This window comes from Gekko japonicus, unplaced genomic scaffold (genome assembly GCF_001447785.1).
Source record: "Gekko japonicus isolate JY-2015 unplaced genomic scaffold, Gekko_japonicus_V1.1 scaffold127, whole genome shotgun sequence".
Lineage (NCBI taxonomy): Eukaryota > Metazoa > Chordata > Lepidosauria > Squamata > Gekkonidae > Gekko > Gekko japonicus.
In genome coordinates, this window is record NW_015170891.1 from 348,503 (window position 1) to 370,014 (window position 21,512).

Below are 21,512 nucleotides of genomic sequence, written 5' to 3' on the forward strand. Positions count from 1 at the left end.
CACTCCAAGTGTTCCAGATGATGTGTGGGAGTCAGAGAGCTTTTCTGCATGTTCACCAGGAACCCGAAGTCTTTGCAAGCACTGCGAATGCGAATCCCTTGTTCTTGAAGACAAACGACCGGAAGAACCAGGATCTTTGTAAACACCCAGGGAGCTGATGAGATGCCGAAGGGCAGGGTTCAGAACTGGAGATGAGTCTCCTCCACGCACAAATGTAGGACTCTTTGATGGTGTAAGAAGATTGGAACGTGCATGTATGCCTCTGCCAAGAGGAGAGGAACTCCCTGGGTCCTAAAGATTCCACAATGGGTCTGAGGGTCTCCATGCGAAAGTGTCTGTGTTCAACATATCTGTGTAAGTATTTCAAATCTAGGATAGCCCTCCAATCCCCATTCTTTTTTGGGAACCATGAAGAAGATGGAGTAGACCCCGGTCTCTTGTTTGTTTACAGAGACAGAGTATGGTATGAATGGGGGGAAAAAGAGGGGCCTGCTGCCATCTTATCCCCCAAGCTGTATGGTCTTGGGTAGAGCCTTCTTCTTGTTGCAGGTTTCCAGTAAGATTTCTTTCTTTGTATGTTTATTTCCAGTGGATCCTCAAACAGCTTGTCTCCCTGAAATGGTCATGCTGTGATGACGGCATTTGATTGGTAATCCGTAGGCCAAACTCTTAGTCAGATGATGCGACTAGCGGCAGCTGCTGATGCCATCGCCCTGGAAGCAAAGACCATGGTGTCTAGTGTGGCATTGGCAGTATAGGAGATGGCTTTCAAGATCCTATTGGCACCCTCCAAGCTGTGGAGTCTTGTGAGCAAAAATTCTGCTTTGTGACTTTTTAACAACCCCTGGAAATGGTTTGTTTGTTATTGGCTTTGCCCACTCTTCCTCATCTGTCTCACATAGAATTCAGGGGAGAGGAAGGCTCTTTCTGAGCAACTAGCTGGAGGAAAGAACTCATCAATGAGCTCTGTGCCATCTTTCTGCCCTTGGGCATTAGCACTCTTGTCCCCTGCCTTTTGAGGTCCCTGTATATTGAGTGCTGATAGGGTCTTAAGACAGCAAATACTGAAAAACCTTGCCCTTGAGATATCTAAAGGACTGGTCTGAGACAATCATTTCCCCCTATTCAACATCATTACATGAAAATCCCCCCCTCCTTTTCACCAGAGACATGTGAGAGGCTATCCCTCTCACGTGAAGGCAGATCAAATAGGCAGTGCTCCTTGGGGAACCCTTTTTGTGCAGCTTTGGTGGGACAGCTGACTCTGTTCTTGCACCTCCAAGGAGAGGGGGAGGGGGAGGAGGATATAGTAGCCCTATGGCCCCCTGATCTGCAGGACTGCACTATTTCCTCCCCCATGGCTCTTATAAAGAAGGCCATTACATTGGAAATAAGGGGACAGACTGGGGATTGCCAACATTACCACTCTGCAACTCCTCGTCCTCCTCGTCCCCTTGAGCATTATCAGCACAATCACGCCTAGCTCGATGAACCCCCTTGAACCATAGGTTTCGGGGTGCACCATGTGCGGGATTAGGCTTGCCATTCCCGTCTTAAAGCATAGAGTGGCCAGTGGACTCCAAAATGGTCGCTGAGGCTGGCGCGGGCTTCGTAAATGCTGCAGGGGTGTGCAGCTGTTTGGCGCGCTTTGGAATGCCATCCTTGCCTTGCTCTGCTGGTTGAGCGTCGGCCACCGCCACAGCCTCTATCTCCGGAGTGGAGAGAAACCCATTGCTATCCTCTCTTAATGCCGTGGAAGGCGGTCTGTGAGATCCCCCTCCCATTAAGAGAGCAACCGGCCCGGCAATGCTCAACCTCCAAAGGGGGGGGGGGAAGAGGATAACATATAGGAAGGAAGAAGAAAAGGATTTGATTTTTCTTAAGTTTCTTCAGAGAGAGGGAACAGCAAAGATGGAGAAAGCGAAAGTAAGTTAACTCAGAAAGATAGGGTTAGGCAGAGCCTACACCTAGCTGCTCTCCCTTCTGAGGCAGGAAAAGAACTGAGCCTAGGATGACTCCCACTACAGGAAACAGGAAGTAATTGAAATTAGTGATGGATGGGAATCACCCACAAGATGTCCCCCACCTCAGAGGGAGAAGAACAACTTTGGACTTCATGAATTGTTAATGGCAAGGGAGAGGCACACAATTTAACCCAGAACAGAATCCTTCCCTGGGATAGTGGATTGTGTTAAATTCTAGAAGTTAGGCTAAATGGATTAGGTTTAATTCCAGAGGTTGCAGCCAAAACTATTAAGTATTTTGTGACATCTGAAAGATTCAAGTACACTGTGACAGCAGCCATCATGAACCAGAGACCACTTTGTTAGATCCATGACTGGGATAGATGATCTTTACATCGCTTTCAACCTGATTACTATACCATACTAGAAACTCAAGTCTTTCCTAACAAGGAGAAATTCAGAAGCTGAAGCATTCAAAAAAGGATGCTGAAAGCAAAGCTTTGTCACTTCACAAATCTGTTTCCCCCCTCCCACTGCTGTCTATACTTAGTTACTTAGAGGTTACTTAGAAGGGTTGTGCTTTGTGGGGAAATGCTTAAGGATGTCACAGGCCCATCCCTTTAGAGCTCATCCAACCAGTTCACTGAATCTCCTGGGAAGCACCCTCCAAGGTCTCTAGGGAAGAGAAGAAGAGATTTAGTGAATACTGATAGATTTCTGAAGGAGCTAGCAAAATAATCAAAACCATATTTCTGAAAGCCTTCTACAAGTCAGCTTTCATACTGGTTGGCCAGATCCATCTATGATACTGCCATTCTGCACAGAAAAAAATCATAATAATTTGCAAGGTCTTGCCCTACAATGTCAGATCGCCTGAATCAATGTCAAGTCACAAACATACCTATTTTCTGCTGTAAAATATCCTACCTTCCCCTTCTCCTTGGCACAGATGCAAACTCACAACACGCTTAGGATTACTCTCTTGTAGTAATAAGGAAAGCAGTTGGCTTGTCGGAAAGGGAAAAATTTGGAACTTGAGCCATCCTGCTCCCACTTGAGCCAGGAGCAGACTGCTGACTCAGAGGCAGGCAGTGACAAGCAGAAGTCTGGGTTCCAGTCCCCTGCACATCACTTTACAAATCTGTACACATAATGAGTCTCTCACAAAACAACCTCGGCTACCCCACATCAGCTTTTCTTGCCAACACAAACCTGAGTTTGTGTTTCATGTTGATGAAGCCTTTTCAAAAGGCTGATGGACATCTCACTGAATAATACACAGATGCCACAGAGCTCAATGATAAAGCAATGCAAGTCATTAACGAATAGTCAACATCACTCCGCTCAACAAAATGGAAAGCTTGCAAGCGCTCTCTGAGAGGGTGCGGGCTACCACCTGTTACAAGAGCATTCTAGGCAGGGGCAAGAGTTCACAGGGCCTATCAATTTATTCTTCACCTCTGCAATATGAGGGCACTAAACCAGAACATTTTATTTATTTCGAATAAAGTATTCAACAAGAAAAACATAAAGGAGTCCCCCAGGAAGAAGAAAACTAACCATCCCAATCCTTCTTGCCAGTACTTTAAAATATCCAATAGGGAGTTACTTTCCACAATTCACAGTTCTGGTAAAATGGCCAGTTTATGAACTCTTAAGAGCCATTCTATTAAAAAAAACCAACTAAAATTTAGGTACTGCAACTCTGTATGCATTACCTTCAACTACAAAAATTATATGTTTTGCTAACTATGGGATTTTCATTCTGTGTCAAATTGCTGAACAGTGCAAAAGGCTCCACTTTTATGACAACAGTCTTACATCTGTTTCCTTTGAGTCTCTGCAGCACAGGTAATTATGACTGGGGAAAGGACTTGATATTATTAAAGAATCCTCTAGGCTCCCTGACCTTGTGGTGTTAAAGCAAGAATAGAAGAGAATATCACCATGTTTATTTTGATAAAGTATTAAAAAAATTGAAGAAGCAATTTTTTACAAAGCACAGAAGGAGAGACATTAAATGCACGCACTTACAAGAGAGTCACTGCGGGGACACTAGTTGAATTCCAGGAGAGAATTATTATTTCAAAGCAGCTCTGGGCAATATGTCAAAATCAATATTAAGCAAAGTTATCTGCACTTCTAAATCTGCTCTTTAAAGAAAGATCTATAAAGCAACGTGCTCAGCCTCTTGAGTCAGAGCCATTTTACTCAAAAGTGTTAAGTTCTAGGCCTTACATTCTATTACACACCATAAAGGTCTGAGTCAGATTTTTTTGTAGTACAGGGTGATCTCTGGTTTTAAAAAAGACTGGCGTGGAAAGCCTCACTTAACACACACTGGGACCATGTTGAAGTTAAGTGATCCAAAGACGGTGTTATTAGCCAAATTGCTTTATTTACAGCAATTGGCAATTTATAAATGGGTCCTTGCCAACTATACCAAGGTCCTGTTCCCACAAGGGTTCCCAGAGAAGGATAACGAGGCTGTTGTTAAAATAGATGTCTTTTACTTAAATCTCATACAAACAATACTGATGCACTCACACAATCAATCAAGTTCCTTAGAAATGCAGTATTAAAATAAGCACTGTTGCATTAGCAGGTGGGGGTGATGATGGGCAATACTTATCTGTCTTCGCAGCTTTGGTTGTTCCAATGAAGAATAGAGGGGAAGAAATGGAAAACTAAGGGAAGTCACACACGACCAGAACCAGCCAGAACGTGTGGACCAGAACCAGCCAGAACGTGTGGACAGTGGAGGTAAGGGTTGGGGATAACAAGTGGGACTAAGAGGGGTAAAAGCAGACAGGGGTTGTTGCGGGGGAGATGCTAGTTGATCAAGTAGGAGAGAGAGGGAGACCATGTGACTGGTTCTCTCCTTTTATCAGGGGATCCAGGAGGTGGGTGATGGCCGTGCCAACCTCCTGGCCCACCTCCCTGTTAGTCCGTCCCAAAAACAATCCTATTGGTTGCATGTAGGGAGGGGTGGTTACCTAACAGTAGTGGCCAATATTGAAATCTAATACCTTACTCAAAGGATGGCATCTGGGCAGGTGTGAAAACCTTGGCGTCAGGATGCTCCATTGTAGTGTAGATGAAGCTGGCCATTCTCTTTGTGAACCAAATGTCCATTTGGCAGGAAATACCAATGCAGGAACAAAGCAGTGATGGGTAGTATGTGATTACAACTATTTTTGCAATGGGGGCTGTCTCTTCTCAAACTGTTGTTTCTTACTGTTCACAATAATGGAGGTGTGTGCTTCTTCACCAGGCTGGTAACTGTGTAGCTGAAACCTTATTTACACATGTAAGGCTTGTGCAGGCACCTTCTATGTGTTACATCGCAACAGGTGACTTAAAGTGTACAGTTCTCTGAGCCTACGTGTCTGTACAGTCCATTGTGTGTAGCGATAAATATAAGTCCATAAAGCAAAATATTAAGTTCATTCTCTAACAGGTGGGCAACTTCTGAGTGATCCAAAACATAACAGTTCTTCACCACAAAAGGAAAACCGGCTTGCCAGTTTGGCTCTTTGACAGCTTCTTCAAGCTGATGCTTGTTCCACATGAAGTCTAAGAAGAAATGTGTTCAACTCCATATGCAAGTCAGTTATGGTTGGCAGCAGGAACCAGACACCTCTTAGTACACAGTGCCATCCTAAACAGAATTATACCAGTGGAGTTACACTGAAGTCAATGGACTTAGAAGGGTGTAATTCTGCTTATGATGCTACTGTAAATATCGGAAGCAATTTTTTTTTTTGTAATGAATGCCTAGTTCATGACGGTGCAAAACCTGGTTGGCACAGCTCTATTGCTGGGTTGGAAGATGGTCAATGTTTTACTTATTATCCCAGGAGACAGGAGTTCTCTTTTTAATGACAAACACTATCATTAACATGCACAAAGCACACCCTAAACCCCAGTTTTTTATGTATGCTAAGAAGAGAAATGGTTTTTTCTACTTAAGCCCTTAGACCCTGAATAGCTAACTGATACTATTTATGCTCTGTTGTAGGGGCTGTCAAACTCATTTGTTAGCAAAGCCGGATATGACTTAAGTGTAACTTGGTTGAGCCATACATACCATGAATTATCAAAATGCTGTATTAACATGGAAAGCATCTCAGACAAACACAACTGTAATACTAAAAATCCCTTGGTATCTAACTTTAATGCAAAATGGTTCCCAGTTTTGAACTTTCTGGAGTCAGAAGAATTCATCTCCCAATCCTGGAAAAATTACATCAAATGGATTTAATTAACACAGAAATAATTATCTTATAGTATAGCTGTGCCCACGTTGGTATTGCAGATCACCCATGTAACAACTTTTCCTTAAGATCAGCACATTTATGTCAAAGCTCTTGGCTCTCTTCTCACTTGACTATTACGGGATCTATTCCTAAATTCATTTCTCAAAAGATTGTTTAGGAAGTCAACTGGTTTTATAACAAGGTATTATATCTACTCATTTGGTTACAATGGTTGTACAGATTAGTATATTATGTGATACCATGTTCATGTATTTTGACCATACATTTTATATTTCTGTACTATTTGGGAAATTTTTCCACTACGTGTTGTTATCATTGCACAATTGTTTGTTATACTATGCATTCCCTAAATAATTCAATAAAAATGTTAATTATTTTTAAAATGCTGTATTAACACTAATTAAATTAGTATTACAAGAAACTAGTATTAATAACTGAATGAATCTTATATGTTTTCTTTCTCCAGCAGTAGAGAATACATCTTCCCTAACTAACTAAAATATAGTGAAAATAAGTATAGCGATCCATGCAAATTCTGGATTCTCATAGGCTTTAGAACATGAATTTGCAAAGGCAACACACTTACAGGAGTGGAGAAGAAGGTGCTCAATATCTCCTGCTTCCACTTACTATTCTTTGCAAATGCTTCTACCAAGCAGCACAGTTGTTCTTAGTGCCTTTGGTGGTGAGCAGCTGTCTCCATTTCTCAGCCCCTATGCTCCCCTTCCCAAGGTGGAAATCTGGGCAGCGCTATCAGCACACAGCTCCATACTACCTCTCAGCATTCTCTTACATGTGTGAACAAGGACTCCATACTGTACAAAACACACACCACAGAACAAGGAGTTAATACTGTACAAAACACACACACACAGTACTGTACAAAAAACACACCCTTCCTCCCATCAGGAAGCATAAAGAGCAAGCTAGAGGTATGCCTCCTGGACCAGTAAGGGATGGGCCTTTGATACCACCTCCAGATCCCACTAGCATGTTCAAGTGCTCCATCAACCCTTTCCCACCCGCACTGTCAGGTGAGGAAAAAACCTGCCAAGGAACATTAGTAAGTATGTGCTTGAAAACCGCTTTCCATTTTATTGCCTAGTACGTCTGCTTCCCATTTGGTAAGGCAAGCTGGAAAGTTTTCTGTGCTGTCATGTTTATTGAGGAGGTAGGTTCCTGGGAAATATCTGGCACTCTTCTCCTGAGTCTTGCACCTGCTTGTGCCCCCCATTCCAATATATGGACCTCAGCTTGGAAATAGAGAGAATTTCAGCACCCAATTCCTTCCATACTGCCATTCAGCTCAACTCTCAGCCCTCTTGAAGGCCTCACAACCCAGCCCTACACACACTGTCTTCCTACAGAAGAATGGAAAGTACTTCCTCCATCATCCCTGCAAACTGTGCAGTCATGTCACTATCTCCTTTGAACCTGCCTGCACATCCCAGGTGCCTGCCAGGGTGATGGCTCTCTGTCACCAAGCCAGGAAGCATCAGCCTTTCCCAGCTCTTCCCTTGCAGCACGGATGGTGGCACTTCCTCCCTAGCCAACTGAACTTTCTGCTGCCTTGGGTCCACTGGGCATGTCAGGTTACTACTTCAGGTGTGGAGAAAGGATGGATCCAACACAGGTTGCCTCAGAGGCCACATGAGTATTCTTTTCTTTTTTGGTCATAGATCCAGAGGATACATCTGACGAAGAGGACTGTTTCTTGAAAGCTTATGCTACAATAAAGTTTGTTAGTCTTTAAAGTGCTACTGGGCTTTTTATTATTTTACTACTTTTCTTTCTTGGTAAGTTGCGTGTGTGTGCACGCACACACATGCGCGCACCTGAAGTCATAGTTGACGTCTGGCGATCCTTATTGGGGCTAGGACGTTCCAGAGAGGTGGCTTGCTATTGCCTGTCTCTGCATCCCAGCCCTGATATTCATTGGAGGTCTCCCTTCCATGTACTGTCCAGGGCTGACCGTGCTTAGCTTCCAAGATCTGATGAGATTGGGCTTGCCTGGGCTAACCGGGTCAGGGCACCACATGAGTATTCTTGACAGGCCAGATGCAGCCCAAGGCCCATATATTTGTCACTGCAGCTCTATTCTTTCTATCCGTTATTTATTTATTTATTTAAAGCATTTTATGTGCCACCTTTCCACCTAAATACAGTCCTCAGGGTGATTAATTGGGGAAAATAAAGCTGGCACACTTATTAAGCTCTTTCAGTTGCATGGATGAAAACAGTAGATATGTTGAATATATCTGCACGTTCACAGCACAAGCTCTTGAAACAGAAGACCACAATTCAGAGCACTTATAATAAGACTGACTGAGGGATGATGACTATTTTAAAGGTTATGGTCTTTTTAGTTGACACGAGCCCTTTAAAATCATGATATGTTGTGACTTGTGATCACAGGAATATTCCAACCATCTTTTATTAAACATTATGATAACATGTTAAAACAATCTACTCAATTTTATGAAAACTTGCAAGCGCTCCCAATAATGCTACTTCACACAGCACAAAGTACTAGAACTTTATTTACATCCTTGGGGTAGGGGCCAGAATGATCTGCCCACTGAAATGATCTGTCCATTTTTTTCACCCAGAGTCTTTACTACTATCCCAACTTGCCACGGTGTTCTTAACACTTGCCCAAATACCACATGCTGGGAGGAATGCTTCCTTCCAAATTTGGTTCTAGAAGCAACTGAAGTATGCTCACAAGCACCCATACAGCATGATATAACTAATCCTGTTAGTGATTCGATCTCAAAGCATACAAAATGATCCATGTGCCAGTAATTGCATTTCCAGCCCTCTTATTCAGAGTCCTCTATATTAATATGACAGGCATTTCACATAGAATATAACTCACAATAAAGGAAGATTAAATACTAATCAAAGTAATAATACTAGGCAAGTTTCTGAGGCAGTTTGCGCCTCAAAGTATTTCTTTAATTGCTAATGGCTTGTTTGCTCAGGGTTAGTTTCCCACTAGAGTCCAGAATTTTGTTTTTCATCACCAATCACACTGTTGGCACTAAATAAATGTTAAATATTAGAAAAACACTAAACAAATCCTGCTGTCATCTCAGCTGTAGGTTGTTTTGCTGGGGGTGGAAGAAGAAAGTATTTTTGTATCACAGTGCCTTCTGTCTTCTACTGCGCTTATATACAGGGACCAAAACAGCAACCACCTCCTAAAGTGTCCACTACACTCATTATTGAGAAACAAGAAAAATTACAGATTTACAGTTATTCTCTGCATTCCATTTTGGGCAGCCACTTAGAAATCTAATTTCTGTCTACTTGCTCCCCATCCCCCTCCATTCCTTTGCAATATATGAAATAGTCACAATTTCCTGTTTTAAGCCACATGGACTGTAATTCATGTCCCTTAGTTCTGGGACAATGACTAGATAGGTTCAATGACTGCTCCTTTAAACTGATGCCGCATGTAAGAATATTATTCCAGGAAAACTGCAGCATGGTGAGTGTCATGCATACTAAGTATTTCATTGTACAGATTAACAACATTTTAAAGGTAATGATAATACACTGCTACAAAAAGAAAAAAAGAAAGCATTATTTCAGGGCAGGTATGCTCCAAGTAGCCTAATTAATGTCTTTTGAGAGCAACCTAAGCAAATCTATTCAGAATCCTACTAAGGTTTGTTCAATGGGGCTTACTCCCAGGAAAGTGTTTTTAGGACACTCTTAAGAGCCTCTGATTTGGAGAGGTTTGGTCATCCTACTAAAGTAATAACAGACATAAAACTCTTTAAGGTTATTTATACAGAACACTTTGAACGCTGGATGCTGCTGCAAGTCTAGAAGAACCAACCCCAGAGAGGACATAGCCTGATGAGATTCTAATTTTTTGCAACACTTTCTTTTATGGATCAGCTGCAGCATCCATGCACAGCCCAGGAACCCCTTCATCTGCCATGCAGGGGTATAAGGAACCAGAGCAGACAAAGAGGTGGGGGGGATCTAATTTTAAATTCTTCACAAGGAGCTGTACAGTTTGCTGCATAATCCTGTTAGTAAGAAATTAAGGTAAACTAATAAAGAACACTGGCTTTCATGAGGTAATTTAATCCTCCTCTCAGAGATGTCTGTTTTTAAAAAGCTATATGAGAATGTCTGTCCTAAGGCATATATTTTAACAGTAGTGACATCATCACCGACACTACCTCTTTAAAATGCTACCTGATACCAAACGAAAATATAACCCTACTTTTGCAAAAGTTCAACCAAGTTAATTTTACTAATAATAAATTAGCCTATAATTGTACACAACTGCAAAGCAAGAGTTCATCTCATCTCACTTCTCAACCATGAAACATGTTAACTAATGAACAATCCAACTTCTCACCTGTTTAAGATATTTGAGAGATCATTTATTCCCTCCTTATTCTGAGTTAACATTCTGTCAGATATTCCCTCAGTCCTGTTTGGCTGCTCCAGTATGCTACACTGGAGTGTTAAATCCCAGATTACTTCCGTTCCCAACAACTACTATCCGTCCCAGGAGAACAAACTTTCTGCCCACTTACTACAAGGCATCCATTTATCAATTTCTATGGAACTTTGCTCTACAGAATGCTTCACAGTTCTCATCTGTACTATTCTAGCCTTTAAAGTTGCTCAGAGAAAGAGACTAACAGGGAGAAGGACTAACACTATGATGTCAGGAAATCTGTAGTTGCTTGATGGAGTGTTCTCCCATCAACAGGAAAAGAACTGCTGTGGATGAGCAGGAGCTTGTTTCAGCAGCATATCATAATTATATTTTATGCTCATTGTTGCCCCACCATGAATCTTCAGGAATACTAAATAAGTAAAACCAAAACTGGTCTCCGTCCATCTGTCTTCTTCTTTTCTTCTCTGTAAATTTTTTTCTCTAAATGTAGCCTCAGGGGATAAATGTTACCTGTGTGATACCATATGAGGAAATCTAAAACTGGTTTGCCTAAAATTCCTAATGTGATTAACTGCATCCTTATACCCTTGGTTTGTTGGTCTAGGGGAATAATTTCCACTTAAAGCGCTTGGCTCATGATTCACAGACTGGACAGTCCATTCTTGCTGGGTGAAGAACAGAGGCCTGTAACTTTAAGAATTAGAGGTAAGAGCACAGGACAGTGGCAGAGACCACACTCTTCATAAACAAGATTGCCAGTTCAATCCATAGCATTTGCAGTTATAAGATCTCAGACAACAGGGCAAAATTTTTCTAAGCCCGGCCTAGAACGTTGCTGTCAGTCTGAACAGAGAGTATTAAACTAGATAGATCAACAGTTGCAGTATAAGGCAGTTGCTGTCAATTTTTTAGCTTAAGACTCCACTCTTACTAAGAAGCCTAATTTACAATATTAATTCATATTTTAAAGCCACTTTCCTCCTAGCATCTGTGAAATTAATACAGATGAAAGTATGGGCCTATATATACATATGCACACAAACATCTATAAAGCACACATCAAAGAAGATACTAGAGAGAGCTGCTAGGCAAGAGTTCCCAAATCAGTCTGTGGTTGAACCTAGTCTCCAAATAAGGTGACAAAAGAACTATACAGGCCACAAAATTCTATGTCCAAGAACATGCAACGACCCAAAATAACGAAAGCACAAGAGAAATAACACCAGGTGATTGTCCCTTTCCTATTAGCATCTGTGAAATGAATACAGATGAAAGTATGGGCCTGTATACACACATGCACATAAACATCTATAAAGCACGCATCAAAGAAGATACTAGAGAGAGCTGATGGGCAAGATCCCTCAAACCAGTCTGCAGTTGAACCTAGTCTCCAAATAAGGTGACAAAAGAACTATACTAGCCACAAAATTCTGCATCCAAGAACATGCTGAGCCAAAATAACAAAAGCACAAGAGAAGCACCAGGTGACTGTCCATTTCCTACTCATGGTTCAACTGTATGTAGGAGATCACCTGATTTGCACAACAGTGATAACGCCACGTGCCCCTCCCAAAGTACAGTGCAATCAGTATCCAAGAAAGCAATCAAAAACCCCACTCCAATTCACATGGCACACCTGACTCGTCCTTTTGGGCTACAACAAACCAGCCCCAGCAATTACACAGGACAGAACCCCAGAAGCCACACACCCACTCAGGACCAACACATGTAAAAAATAGTCAATGTTATAATTCAGAACCAAACAGGAACTGAGATTAGGAAATGGAAAGAAAAGCAACAATAAGTGAGGTACAGGTAGATCTGGAGCAGGGCCAAGGATGCAAGAGGGATGGGTCCTGTCCAATGGCGTGTGGGGGTGGGAGAATAGATCCTATGCATCCTAGGTAAGAAAGCAAGAAAAAAAATATTGCCCACTAAAAGGTCCTACAAAATGCAGCAATCTTTACTTAGTTTTAACTATGGATTTTATTACTATTAATTGTTTTTAACTTTTTCCATATTGGTTTCGGAGCTCTTGCTTAGTTTTAGGTTTCTTCTATTTTACCGATATTCAATCAACCTTTTAGGAGACGTCTCTTTTAGATACATAGGGTTAAAATGTTTAATATTTTTCCGGTTTACTAATCTGAGGATATAAACCGCCTCGAGCATTATTTACAACTGAAAGACGGAATATAAATTTAATAAGCGAATACACAAACAATACGAGGAGTAGCACGAAGAACGAGGAGAGATGGCTAATGCATACAGAACGGGGGGAGAAGGAGGTGCAAGTCTAATGGCAGAGGAAGGAACGAACGAGGGACACCTGAGGGAGCTTTCTGCGGAAGAGAAAGGGGCACCCCAGCTGTAAGGGGGGGAGAAAAGCGCTTGGGGGGAGGCGTGACGTGACCCGACCCCATTCCTTCCATCCTTCCTGGGAAACAGCCAAGGCGAGGCCTCCTTCCCTTACCTGCTGCTTCTGGGAGGGAGGTGTCCCGGCTTCTCGGGCCCCGTGCCTCAGGCGGGCAGGCGAGCAAGGAGTCCCGGACACAACTTCGACCCGCTCGTGCTCGTTCGCGCGCTCCCGCTGCCAATCCCACCCCCACTCGTTTTCGCTCTCGCACTGACTGACCGACTCGTTCTCCTGCTCACGCGCACGCGCGCTCCCTCGCCCGCACAGCGGTTAAGGACGCGAGCTCGCCCGCAAGTCGCTCTGTCGGTCCTCAGCTGCCACGCAGGCCTCCCTTTTGGCCCCTCCCTCTCTCTCCCTTCTTCGGGAACGAGCTAGTGAGCGCGCCCGCGCGCGCACAACAGCCCACACTCTCCTAGCTCCACCACTACCGAAACGAAGCTGGCCGATGGCGGGACTCGGGAAAGGGGGCGTGGCCTGGGCGAGGCTCGCGTTGACTACCTTCTCTCGCTAAAACGAGGAGGGGGAGGAATACGGAGGAAGGAGCGCGCAGGGGCCGTTGAAGGGGGCGGGGCGACGGGATTTTTCCCATTTTACCTCAGGCGCACGTTCGGGCAAGTGGTCGCCTTTTTCTTCGAGTGCTTTACAGCTGTAGTGCGCGATGTACGTTTTCCTTTGGAGGCCTAGCCTTAGTTTAACAACGTTGTCGCACGCACACCCCGCCGCCCGTGCTTAATTTATTTATCATCTATTTGGGTTAGTTGTTCGTTGGTTTCTCTGTAAAGTCTCGAAGCTAATTTGTATCTAAATCTTAGATAACCGTAAATAAGAATCAGGGTTTTTTTTAAAAAACAGCGAGATAAGAGATGCAGATTACATCTTTTAAAGCCTGACGTAGGCGGTTAATAATCATGTTAAACTTTCTAAAAGGATGGCACAAAACAGCATGATAAAAATATGATTCAAAACAACTTAACAAAAGGCAGTCTACGGAACCCCACATGTAACAAAACCACTCTAGAGTGAGGAACACGAAAGCAAATTTTACTGGAGACCTGGCAATTTGCAATGAATCCTCTTTTGTCTTTATGTGACAGGAGGAAGTTTAACACATCCAGCAGGACCTTAGCTTCAACATTCATAACTGACTTAGTTCTATAAATCGCATATTCCAATTGTTCTCTTTCTAATTTCAGAAAGACAGTTTTCATACATAGTATCTGGAAGTGAAACCTGTAAAGTTACTGTAAGGACTGAAAGTATTAAACTATTTAAAATGATGCGACCAGGTATCTCAGTTGAGATTCTGTTTGTTTACCACTATGAGAAATGAGTGTGTGATTGCCCAGAATATTCTAGGAGGCAGCCTTCCCACCCTGCAGCCTTTGACCCTTGCTGCTTGCTCTATTATAAGCAGTGGGGGTCGTGAGACATCGCTTATACATGATCCAATATGTTCCTACGCCAGTATTTTGAAATACATCAAAGTAAAGGCGTTGCCTACAGCCTAGAAATGCATAGTTTGTCATCAAAGTAGCATGGCATATACATCTCTTAACTTTCTAAGCATTTTTCAAGATGTTGATGTTCAGAAGATGCTAGCAGACTCAAAAATTGGTTATGGATAATAGTAAGTCAATTTGGGTATTGGATAGGACTTCAGTATATACCAGGAACGTATGTGCTGGAGATTTTGAGTTATTGTTATTTATTTATATTTATGCCTCATATTCCCTGTTAAAAACACTTGAGATCGCTTACAACATCATCTTTAAAACACCAAATACAAATAAGAAGGAGAAATCTAGTCCATAAAACAGAACAATACCTCAAAAAATTGACGGTATTCAAATTTAGGAAAACTAGGAGCCTCGACATAAGTGTAAGATATATGCACATGTCCAGCAATAAATTATAATACATTAGTAAAAATTATGGTAAGAAATGGGAAAATACAGTAAAATGCTTAGAAAACTAGACTTGGTGGTAACTAAATTTAAAGCTTGGTGCCAGATGAACTGCAGTGGGGAGAAAATTCCAAAAGTTGGTGTACCTCAAACAGGCAAAGCCTACTGTTTGGTTGCCACTCATTTACAATACAGGCTGGAGGCATACAGAGTAGAGGCAAGTTCATATGGGAACAGATGCTCTTTCACATGCCAGAAACTTTGGTAGCCAGCATGTTTTTTCAACTGATGTTCTCTATAACTTATGTATAACTGTTATATGCATAACTTATGTATAAATGGTATAACTCTATAACTGTTGTTTTCTATAACTTATGTTCTCTGTAGCTTATGTCAGCCTGCATTTTTGCGGCACCATTCTGAAGTTAAGTTTTTTAACAGTTTTACAGGTATCTCCATATACAGTGTTACATAAAATGTAGGTAAACAAAAACAAACAAGTAAACATACAAATAAATATTAACACATCTTCAGTCAGATACATGCATGGCAGCCCAAAGTAGCCAAGGACAGTTTTGAGAAAGGTGGTTTTGTGCATGCTAGGCCTTGGGTTGAGAAACTTTGTAATGTTCCTTTTTTGTAGTACAAAATCAAATCTATATGTTTTGTACTGTGACTTCCTTCCCAAATTTCTAAGGGAAAAAAGTGCATATTGGAAGAAGAAAAGCAAGAGAATGGTGACTGTCAGTATAAGCTGAGTGTAAATACAAACATAAAGAGAGTGCAGTACTCTGTTTTAAGCAAAATATTTAAATCTAGAAAATTATCTCCAGCTATGGTACCAATTATCACTCTGAAGCGTTGCAGAAAAAGACCAATTCCTTTACATGCTGAATCACTGTGCTCAGCCATAACATTGACAAGTTTGGCTCTTCTGTCTATGGTGAATCAACAACTCAAATTATATGGACATCTTTGTCAAAGGGAAATATATGAATCTGATTTTTCCCCAGTTTTATATTTCTGATTTAATATAAACATCCAGTTTGAAGAGATGGTGATTAAGTTCTGTATTCTTAAGACAGGCACATCTCTGCAGTCACTGAAGCTGAAATTTTTATGAAGATTTTTCAATTCCACCCAATTATTTCCAAAGACCTAAGCTCTTATTGGCTAGCTGAACCCCTAGTAATACAGATTGTGAGTCAGCAAACTCCTGCTTCCTCAAAACTGGCAAGCAGCATTCAGAGAGATCTGTTTATCAGTCATATCCTGTGAAGTGGAGCTCTGAAGTTCTCCTTTTGTAGCTCCTTCTTTCCATGCACATAGAGCAAACACACAGCCAGATTCCCCAGAATGTCTGCCTGTTGCAGGCTCTGTTCTCATATTTCTGTAAGGTCTGAGTCCCAAAGGAAGCATTAATGCTAGAGGAATGTATGGCAGCATGTGACTTGTGTGAAAAGAACTTGAGAGGAAATAAAATTCAAGAAAGCTCCTCAGGATCACTGTGGGAAACAGCTCTGATTAAGATTTGTGGGTCAATTTTGTATTTTTAAATTGACAAAGAATCTCAAAAAGAAGAGTGGAGAAACAAGCTGCAGACTTGTATTCAGAAAGATAAAGCAACCTAGACAGGTCATGTGATCCAGGAAAGAAATCTGGGCCAGCTGCCTGTAGATCTCATCAGGGGAATATGTAACTGATGGCAAACCATATATATATATATTCATATATATTCTCTCTCTCTCTCTCTCTCTCTGTCCCTCCCTCCCTCATCATGGGATCTGGAATAAAAAACTGCTATGTAGTAAAATTGAAATGGGAAAGTATGATGGGGAATAGTCTGGGTTTTTAGAGTTTGCTCAATTGTTCAGAGGAAAGTCTTTGATTCCTTTTAGGCAAGAAAAAATATTGTATTAGGAAGCAGATTTGCAAATTTGCTGGGAGAAATTCATAGGATCCAGAGTAAGCATGAGTCATTGTCCATCTGTCTGTCCATCTGTCCATCTGTCCTCTTACCCACTCCAATTTTGAAACTGCCTGTTGTCATTGGCAGCATCTGGCCAACTCCACTCTGCCCAGGAACATCCTGACTTTAGGACAGCACTCCACTTGACATTTATCTGCTATCTACCAGTAGTGTATATTGGAACTTCCAGTTAACTATTGCCCAGAGGACAGTTTACTTCATACCTGTCTATCACATGGAAGCTATCAGGTGTGTCAGCTAAGCATTACAAAAATGTGTAATTCTTCTCAGAGTTAAGGAGAATGTAAATGGGGTTCCCAGTCATTTTCTATCCAGGCACTTGCCAGCTCCAGATCTGTTAGCTTCACAAAGAAAAGTACACTAGGTACCAAGAGCTGAATAGATAAATCAAAGTGGATCTCCTTGCCACTGCTCAGTTTCTTTGTAAATTGTTAAAAGTAAACTTTGGCTGCGGTCACACGGAGCATTAGGCATGCTAGAGAGGCGGAAGATAGGCGGATTTTCTGGGCGCGATCTCACCGCCACATCTGGGAAGCAAATCCGAGGCTTCCCGCAGAAGATGCGCGGTTAAAAACTAGTACCTCGGAGGTACTAGTTTTCAGTTATCGCGGGGCAAGGGCGGGCGTCTGATCGCGTTTCCGGTGGTAGTTTTGGCACCCGCCCATGCCCCCTCGTATAAAGTTTTTTTTCAACTGTCCATGGGATACGCACAAGCACCCAACGGGGCATGCACACACTTTGGTGTCCAGAGGAAAAAACACCTGTTTGCCGCGCCGCTTCTTTGCCATGGCGCAGGATTGTGGTGTGCTCGGCACCTCCCCCCTACCACGGGACCTCCACAGTACGTCTGCTGGCGCAACCGTGCGTTATTTTGCCCCGGGACAAACAGCCACGCCTCCCCCCCCCCCCCTGCATTTTCCTGCCCATGTGCTCGCGGCCTTTGCATGTCAAGTAGAACTCACAGCCTCTGAGTACAGGGAAAAGTATGTGTGGGAAAGATGACTGCCTGTTTTTAGATTTAAAACATGGACAAATGGAATTCTTTAATATTCTAATAATGATATTTAGCATTTATAGAGAATTTCAAAATCCTTCACATACAGTTATCTTTTAAGATAGGTCAGCTTCCATATCCCCATATTACAGATGGGATACTTAGAGGATGGTGGTTTGCCTAAGGCCACGTGCTGAGTTCATAACAGAAATGAAATTTGAACCAGGGACTTCCTGATTTGTACTTCAGGCTACAAATATATATATAGGATACATACATACCAAGAAATATGTATAGGAGTACCACATACATCTCATAGTCAATATGCAACACCAGTTCTAATTCTATTTATTTTTAAGTATTATTTATATTATTTAAGGGAAAGTATAACTTGCTTTTCAGCAGGCAGGACTCTCAAAGCAATATAAATACAACAAAACAATAAATATGTTAACATAAACAAGAGAGTCAAAAAATTAAAACCACAGTTAGAAAAAAGTACCAAGCATCCTAATCACCAAAGGCCTGGATGAATAAATGAGGGTTTAAGGGCCTCTTAAATGCACCATCAGTTCTGGTTTCAGTAAATTGCTGCAGGGACTTGGCCCTATAGTCTGAGGAACTCCAGAAGTTCATTTCACTAGAGGTTCCCGTCCTAATGTATGGTGGTTCTCTGAGAAATTATGTGAGTTTGAATGAGTTTTCCTTATTTTAAATATATACTTCGAGAAGAGGGCTGGAAGAATTGTAATATTTGCAAATCTAATCTCTGTGTATTGTAATCTCAGCATGACATATGAGAAAAGGGTCAAGGAGCAAAAAGCCCAAATCTCCCCTTTCATATGATTGAATATTAGCACATTTGTGAGACTGTACCTTCAGCTGCTCACCCCTCCAAAAGATCTTGCCCTTCATAAACAAGCTCTGTGCACCAAATTGTAGCCCATTTTGCAGTTTGTTTCAGTCCAGTTCCTTTGCAACCACAAATTCTCTCTGGTGCTTGAGCTCTCAACAATGCTTAAATCTTTATTTTATAAAAACACAGCACTGAATTTTGGCAACTACAGTGATTCTTTTGTTTTATTTTGTCCCATTTCCCCCACTTAAATTGAAGCCAGATTAACCAGTTGCAACTTTAACAATGCAACCCTCCCCTTATTTTTCCCCCCTGACATTCTTCCTTCCATTCCAAGTGTTTTTGGGCAAGTTTCTCTGGAATGCACAGATTGGCTCCAGTTCCATGTGCGCTGGCTGCTGTTATTTAGAGAGAGTTGGCTAAGGCTTCAGCATTCACAGCCAGATGTTACAAATGTGACCCAGCCAGAAGCTGCAATGTGCCCACCTTCTTGCTCCAAGCTGTGAAGCACCATGTGGGACCTTACTAGGCTCCTTGGAAATCAGAATTATATTTTGCTTGCTAGTTACAAACCAGTAGTACAAGCTCATCTGCAGCAGCTGCCGTGAGCCCTGAAGGGATAGGCAAGTTATAAATGTTTTAAAATAAATAAAATCTGCAATTCGCTCCAAAGGAGAGCCAGGCTTCTTTTGTTGACTGATGTTCTGCACTGAAATATCCTGGTTTCTGTGCCCAGATTCTCCCTCTCTTCTTAAAAGAAATTCAGCTCTTTTTAAAAAAATCATTATTATTATTATTTTTGGCCCCCCATAGGGGATTTTTTTATTTGCATTTTCTAAAAACTACAACGAAAAATAGGAAGGGAATCTACATTCTAAGGGAGAAAGTAAAGCAAACCCACTAAAACCCCAAGAGATGGTGATCATACATAATGCTTTTAAAATTAGCTTCTAGTTTAAAGTTTGGTTAAACTTCACTGTATGTGGTCAATCATGGTCTTCCTCCTGTAATCAAAACAATATAAATCGCCTACGCATTTGACTTAAAAAAGAACAATACAAGAAACAATTAGTACTCATGTGACTTTCTAGAAACAATAACTCAGTATCTATCCTTTTTCTTTCTCAACTGATAAGTTAAGGGTTTTTTGGAGCTGCAGCTCCAAGATTCGAATTTGAGTCCTCATCAGAAGACACCACTTCTCAGTCTTCATCGCTCTCCTTGGTGCTGTCATCTTTCTTCTTGTCTTCTTCACCTGCTGGACGATTATAACGTTGCAAAAACTCCATTGCCTTTTCTGTAGTATTGATTTTTTCTTTCTTATCCTTAAATTTGAAGATTATGTCTTCAGGCACATTCCATCTTTAGGATATGTTATTTTTCTGTAAGTATAATACCAAGTCTCTATATTTCTTTCTTTTCTTCCTTATTTCAAACAGAATGTCCTTCATGATTTTAATTTCTTTGTCCTTAATCTTCAAATTAGTTCCACTTATAGCTTTAAGGATTTGATCCCTCACTTGTCTTCTGGAAAATCTCACCATCACTTCCCTGGGCAGATTATTCCTTCTTGTATATTCAGAATACGATCTATAGATCGTATCTATTTCATTTTGTAGTGTATCCACTTTAAAATCTGCTACCGGGGCAATAGCATCACACATCATCTGCTTTAGATCCTCCTCTTTCTCTTGAGGAACTCCTTGAAATCTTAGAACATAGCTTGCTCTTTCCATTTGTAGCTGCAACAAATGAGACTCATCAGCTAGTCTCTTTTTTTCCATCACCTGCAGTTGTTTTTTCAGCTTCTTGGTATTGGCATTCACTTCTTTAAACTCTTGTTCTGATTTCTCCATTTTTTTCACAGTCTCATTAAGTTGTGCTTGTTGTGCATCCAGCTTTTGGTGCAATGCCATGACTTGTTCCAGCAGGGGTCACAGTGCCTCAGTCAGCATCCTTTGGAGATCAGCAGTTGTGTCCTGTCTAGGGGCAGAACTCGCTGGGCTGGCACTTCCGGAAGGAGGTCTCAGTTTCGACTGCTTATCCTCCTCCTCCTCCTTGAGAGGCACCATGTTTGAGATTGTTTACTTTTATCTCTAGAAACCTTCAAAAAGTCGGGTAAGTTCTTGTATGTCCTTTTTTTCAGTCTGCCTTGTTTCTCTAGCCTTCCCCCCTTTAATTTACCCCCCTTTAATTTATTGCCAAAAGTTCATTTGTTTTCTTGTTGGGAGGGATTCCCCCCCCCCCCCCGCTTCTAAAGGGGAGGCTTTCAGCTAGTTTTCAGGCGTTTTCGCTTAGACTTTGACTCACAGTTCAATGATGGGATCGCTTTAACATAGAATTCCGCTGGATCACCAAGCGCTTGTTCCGGTGTACTGCTCTTAGTCCCATTCAGGAGCTCTGCGGGGGGACCTTCGGGGCACCAGAACGCCTCGATCTGCCGGCTGCCTGCTGGGGGGAGAGGCGAACTTAATCCCCATGGCTAGGAGCTCATTCGCAGAACTCCTGGGGAGTGTGGACGATCGCGCACCCTCCCTACCATGAGCTCACGGTCTGCTTCCTCGGGAGCGACCGAAGACCGCGGCCACCATCAGAAGCGCCAAAACCGGCAGAAATTCAGCTCTTGATGCAGTTCAGGAAACTTTGCATGTTTTGTAGTGGAAGCATAGGTTGGAGATT

General features: G+C 42.0%; 1 protein-coding gene across 4 annotated transcripts in view; it reads right to left on the reverse strand.

Moving 5' to 3' along the window:
- NEK6 (NIMA related kinase 6) overlaps positions 1-21,512 on the reverse strand; it is a 209,739-nt gene that overhangs the window by 108,867 nt on the left and 79,360 nt on the right. For 2 of the 4 annotated variants that reach the window (XM_015418436.1, XM_015418433.1), the window contains exon 1: positions 13,147-13,457. The exons of the other annotated variants lie outside the window; for them this stretch is intronic. The gene's annotated coding sequence lies outside the window, so the exon portion shown is untranslated. Of the gene's footprint in view, positions 1-13,146; positions 13,458-21,512 lie in introns of those variants that run through there. 4 annotated transcript variants of the gene reach the window in all.